This window comes from Chaetura pelagica, unplaced genomic scaffold, assembly GCF_000747805.2.
Source record: "Chaetura pelagica isolate M959 unplaced genomic scaffold, ChaPel_1.0 scaffold228, whole genome shotgun sequence".
Taxonomy (NCBI): domain Eukaryota; kingdom Metazoa; phylum Chordata; class Aves; order Apodiformes; family Apodidae; genus Chaetura; species Chaetura pelagica.
Genome location: NW_009954225.1, coordinates 130,965 through 137,338, shown reverse-complemented (window position 1 = coordinate 137,338; position 6,374 = coordinate 130,965). Strand labels below are relative to the sequence as shown.

The following is a 6,374-nucleotide window of genomic DNA, read 5'->3' as shown; positions in this document are numbered from 1 at the left end:
TGGGCTTATGCAGCAGCACATTGAATTCAGTGAGGTTAACACCCACACTTCTGACTTGGGCTGGGTGGAGAGTGTAAAGAAGATTGGTTTGTCATGACTCCTGTTCTTTTTTCTAGCTCCAGGGAAGGCAAGAAGTGAGGATCACTTTTTGAAAAGGCAGGTGCTAATTATCAGACAAATATCACATCCACTCCACCATGAACCATATGGGCCTTGGAAGAGAGGGAAAACTGGTATCAGAATCCATGTGATATTTTCCTGTCTCAGTGGCTACTGAGTTAATGAGGATGGAAGATCTAGACAAGGCAAAGAAAATATTTACTTGAACACTCTAAAAAGCACTGGTATTTGCAGTCTGCGGGAATATCCTCACTTGCAGCCTGGACTTGAGGTTACAAATTTACCATAACAAGGATCCTGTTTGTGAGGGCAGGGAGGTAGTGAAAGGTGACTGGTAATGTCTGTTCAGGTGTGCATGAAGGCTGTAAGATGCTGTCTTCCTGGAGTATCACCTCTCTGTGTAACTCCCTGTCACGAAGGACAGTGAAGCAGGCATGGGTTATGTAAATTTTTGGTCACATGTGTCTGTAGGCTAAGACCAGGGGTTTGCTGTACTCCACAGCTGATGCTGATGGACTGATGTTCCTGACCAGTGTGTGTGTGTGTGTGTGTGTGTGTGTCAGCCTGGAGTGTAGTTGCAAGTAGCTAGCCTTCTCTCAAGAGCTAGTCATAGATAGTGGGGCTCCAGTAACTGGATCATAACTAAGCAGTGAGCAGCCCATACAGACAGATGGATGTAGATATAAATGTCACTCTCAATCTGCCCTTGATCTCCAAAGACCAGATGTGCTCTCCTTATGCTTTTCAACCATACTTTTATCATCATTTATACCAAAAAAAGGTCATGTGGGTGACTGCAACTCTACACAATGCTACAGGCTTGGGGAAGAGTGTCTGGAAAACTGCCTGGCAGAAAAGGACCTGGGGATTTTAGTTGGCAATTGGCTCAGTGTAAGCCAGCAGTGTGCCCAGGTGGCCAAGAAGGCCAACAGCATCCTGACTTGCATCAGGAATAGTGTGGCCAGCAGGACTAGAGAAGTGGTTGTCCCCCTGTACTCAGTGCTAGTGAGGCTGCATCTCAAGTACTGTGTTCAGTTCTGGGCCCCTCACTACTTGACAGACATCAAGGTGCTGAAGCAAGTCCAGAGAATGGCAACAAAGCTGGTGAAGGGTCTAGGAAGCAGTTCTTATGGGAAGCATCTGAGGAAACTGGGGTTGCTTAGTGCAAAGAAAAGGAGGTTGAGGGGAGACCTTATTACTTTCTACAGCTACCTGAAAGGTTGTACTAAGGTGAGTGCTGGTCTCTTCTCCCAAGTAACAAGGAGTAGTAGTCCAGGTTGTATGGGGCTTTGAGCATGGCAAGAGGATTGAAACTAGAAGATCCTAGAAGTTCCTTCCAACCCAAACCATTCTGTGATTCCATAAACAAGAGGAAATGGCCTCAAGTTATAGCAATGGAGGTTTAGATGGGATATTAGGAAAAATTTCTGTACTGAGAGGGTTGTCAGGTACTGGAAAAGGCTGCCCAAGGGAAGTGGCCAAGTCACCATCCCTGGAGGTATTTAAAAGACATGCAGATGTGGTGCTTAAGGACATGGTTTAGTGGTGGATTTGGCAGCATGCTAAGTTAACAGTTGGACTTGATCTTAAAGGTCTTTTTCCAACCAAAACCAATTCTATGATTACAAGTACCCCCTCTTGTTATTTCAACTATTCTTTGTATTTTTATTTTAAATGGGGGAAAATCAGAAAAGATTTATTATTTTATATTCAAAGTAGATTGATTTGCTTTAGTGATGTGTAATACATTGTGCAAAAAAAAAGCTCAAAATTCTTCCCCATGTCTATAGATGTTGATTTCTTACATAGAGTGACCTGGTAATTTAGACTTGCTAGATTTGATCATTAGACCCAGCATATTTTGTTTCTACTACATTTTAACAAACCTGACAAACACCCCATATATTCTGTTGAAAATGTTTCACAGTCAGAGGTCATTTTTGGAACTATTTTTGTTCAGAAGTAATTTAAGCTTGCACAAAAGTGGAGGGGAAAAAAAATAGAAGATTTTCCCAAAACTATAAAAAAAGCTTTGTTTCTTGCCAAAGTGCAAATGGGGAAAGTTTCAAGATAAAATAAGTCTGTTTCAGGCAATTGAAGGAAGGTGTGGGGAGAGAGAGATGGTAATGCCAGTAGCATTCCTCTGAGTTAAGATTTTATCTTTATTCTGGACAGGCCTTTTTGGACAGGCACTGGAGTTACAAGCCAGACCTACTTTCTGCTGCCAGTGGAAGAACTTGTGAAGCAAAGCCAGCTATTATCTTTCCTAAGCAGTCTTCCTTCTATTTGCATTTTTAATTTCTCTGAACTGTAAGTGGAATGTTCAGGATCTCAATATAAATGATGACACACGATTCCATAGACAACCAGCTAGACAACTCTGTAGGTTTCTGGTTTGTCAAAGAGGTACACATTGACGTAGAGAGGGCTGCATTGTCCTACTATGCTGTGGAGAGTTTTACCACTTGTATGGGCATTACAAGGGTGCTGCCTACTGGCTAAAGCTCAATAGAATCACAGAGTAGTTGAAGCTGGTGGGCACTTCTGGGGATGGTTTAGTCCATCCTCCTACTCAGAGCAGGATCATGTAGAGCAGTTTGCTTAGGATTGAGTCTGGTCAGGTTCTGAGTATCTGCAAGGATGGAGACTCCAGAACCTCTCTGGGAAATCTATTCTAGTGTTTAACCACTCTCACAGTAAAGAAGCTCTTTCTTATGTTTAAGTGGGATTTCCTGTATGTCAATTTGTGTTCATTACCACTCGTCCTTCCATGGGCCACGAATGAGAAAAGTTCTGCTCCATCTATTTTATAACCTCCTATCAGATAGTCATGCTTTGCTTTTGCCTCTCAAGCCTTTTATTCTCCAGGCTGAAGAGCCCCAGCTCTCTCAGCCTTTTCTTGTAGAACAGATGCTCTGATTATTCTTAATCTTTTTGGCCCTTTGCTGGGCTCTCTACAGTATGCCCATATCTCTTTTGAACTGGGGATCCCATAGCTAGACACTGGGCCCAGGGCTGAGGAGCAGGGAAGGATCACCTCCATCCATCTGCTGGCAACACACCTCCTGACACAGCCCAGGAGGCTGTTTGCCTTCTTTGCCACAAGGGCACGTTGCTGGTTGAAGGTCAGCTTGATGTCCACCAGGATTCCACATCCATCTCTGCCAAGCTGCTGTTCAGTCAGTTCGTGCCCAGCCTATTGTGGTGTCTAGAGCTATTCCTGCCCAGGTGCAGGACTTGCTGAACTTCATGAGCCAGGATTACCTCATCACAAATTCATACTGACCAGTTCCAATCATCTGCTTATCCCTAACACAGGTTTGCAGGATAATTTGCTCCATCAGTTTTACCAGGAACAGTGGTGTGGCTGACCAGTTTGTAGTTCCCCAGATCCTTCTTGCCCTTCTTGAAGACAGGAGTCCTTCTTCCAGTCCTCAGGGACCTTCCCCAGTTGCCACAACCTTTTAAAGATAATCAAGAATGGCCTCACAGTGACAATGGCAAGATACCACAGTTCCTGTGGGTGTATCCTATCCAAACTTGTTATGTGTCTAGTCTGTGTGAATGTTCCTTAACCTGATCCTTTTGCACCCAGAGAGAACCTTCTTTCGCTGGAGTTTCCTTCTAGTCGTAGGAACCTGAGATTCCCAAAGGTTGGTTTTATCATTAAAAAGGTGACAGTAGCACTGAGTATATTGGTCTTCTCCATGTTCTCCTGCTTCCTTCAGCACTGAGCTGACATGTATCTAGTCTACATTTTACTGCCGAGGTATCAGTAGAAGCGTTCCTTGTTTCCCTTGATGTTTCCGACCAGATTCAACTCTAGATGGGCTTTCCTTCTGCATGGTCACTTTTATTGCATGCTGAGCTTGGCTTCTTTGCTTTAGCTTACTTTTGGTTTCTATTGAAGCTAAAGAATAAGAATGGGGGGGTGGGGGGAGAAGAGGTTTTTGGTTGTTTGGGTTTTGGTGTTGTTTTGTTTGGTTTGGTTTGGTTTTGTGTTGTGTTGTGTTTTGTTAGTTTTTTTTCATGCAGCAGGAGGCATACTCAGTGGCATGAGATCCTGAATTTACGATGAAAGGCAAGGATTCAGGTGAAGCCAGAGTTTCTAGGAGCCAAGTATAAATTCCCTCCAATTTCCCCTAGCTCTTTGAACAGCTGAGCTACTTGAGAAGTGCCAGCTCATGGATAAGAACAGAGGGATCTAAGATGCCTTCTGTCCCTGTGGGTGAAATGACTGGCTGATGTAACAACTTCAGAAGTTGGTCCTCTTCATCTTGTAAACACTGGCAAATTCCTTTTTCTCTTACAGGTCTTTTATCTTTGTTCTTCCTGAAAAAAAAAGACCTTGAAGATCATCAAGCCCAACCATAACCTAATCTACCTAATCTTTCAGTGCTTAAATCATGTCCCTAAGCACCAAATCTATATTTCTTTTTGAACACTTCCAAGCATGGTGACTCCACCACCTCCCTGGACAGCCTGTTCCAGTGTCCAACCACTCTTTTGGCAAAGAAATCCTTTCTAATATCCAGTCTAAACCTGCCTTGGTGCAACTTCAGGCCGTTTCCTCTCCTCCTGTCATTATTCACTTGGGAGGAGAGGCCAACTCCCACCTCCCTACAACCTCCTTTCAGGTAGTTGTAGAGAGCAATGAGGTCTCCCCTCAGCCTTCTCTTCTTCAAACTAAACATCCCCAGTTCCCTCAGCCTCTCCTCATAGGGCTTCTTCTCCCAGACCTTTCACCAGCTTGGTAGCTCTTCTCTGGTCACACTCCAACAACTGAACATCTTTCTGGTAGTGAGGGGCCCAGAACTACACACAGTACTCGAGGTGTGGCCTCACCAGTGCTGAGTACAGAGGCATGATCACCTCTCTGCTCCTGCTGGCCACACTATGCCTGATGCAGGCCAGGGTGCTGTTGGCCTTCTTGGCCACCTGGGCACACTGCTGGCTCATGTTAAGTTGGCTGCCAACCAGCACCCCCAGGTCCTTCTCCACCATGGAGCTTTCCAGCCACTCATCCCCAGGGCTGTAGCTTTGGTTGTTGTGACCAAAGTGCAGGACTCTGCACTTGGCCTTGTTAAACCTCATAAAACTGGCCTCTGCCCATCAATCCAGTCTGTCCAGGTCTCTCTGCAGAGCCTTCCTTCCCTCAAGCAAATCAACACTTCCTCCCAGCTTAGTGTCATCTGCAGACTTACTTAGGAGACACTCAATGTTGTTAAGCCACCATTAACTCTAAGAAAAGAAGGATGATGGTGAAAACTTCTTCAGCTACCATTTCTCCTAAGTACTAAAGGAAATAATGCATGTGTTTATTTAGCATTTCTCAGGCTGTAAGGATTCAAACCTCCAGGGACTGACTGGATTTTTCCCAGTCTTTACCCTCCCCTTTACCCCAAGACCTCCCAGAAGGAAGAATTGCTATGATCAGACTGTTACCCAAATCAGACAGACATCCAAGTTAGCAATTTTCAGCTAAGAGCTCCAGATCTTAGTTGTCTTCCTCCCAGCAGCTGAGTTAACTGGTAATAGCTAAACTAAAATTAACTCTCAGATGGTTGACGTTTAATCCAGCAACACACAGAAGGATTTGCACATCATTGTGGAAGCATAATTGACCCTGTCTGAGCTGGAGATGAGTGTGTAACCTGTTGTCTTAACCTCCTTAGCAAAAGAGATTGCTTACCACCACCTATGGTTAGCCCAGAATCTGCCACAGTCCACCAAATGCTTCCTCTAACTTCTCTGGGTTTTGAGGCAGCCCTTGCAATGTGGCGGGTTGGTTAGCTGTGTGTTAGCCTCGGATGCCAAGTGCATCACATCCTCATGTATTTTTTATGCCTTTTTGCTAGCCCCTTACTTCATATATATATTTTTAAAAAAATAAAAATAAAAAAAATAATAATTTAAAAAAAAGGAAAAACAGATTTCCAGGGGAAAGTAGAATGGTGTTGAGTCTCTTTCCTGAATGATGTGTTGGGTGGCTTTGTTTCCCTGTAAAGTAGTTTGCTGTTACTTCTTGAAATATGCTGTTCTGTCTGGCATTTTTGGATGGGAAATTATGCAAGAGGAACAAGATTTATAGTGGATGTCTGGATAAAAAAAGATTGGAGGAAGAGCCTGTCAACAGTGTTTGTGAAAATAATTGACAGTGCTAAGTCCAGGATGTCTCTGTCCATCTTGTGTAGGTGTTTATACCTGTAAAACAAAATCAAACAAAAACATGCCATGGGAATATGAAAGCTGCC

At 43.9% G+C, this 6,374-nt stretch overlaps 1 protein-coding gene across 1 annotated transcript in view; it reads left to right on the top strand.

Moving 5' to 3' along the window:
* Positions 1-6,374, top strand: part of TRABD2A (TraB domain containing 2A) — a 74,344-nt gene that overhangs the window by 48,520 nt on the left and 19,450 nt on the right. The window lies entirely within an intron of this gene.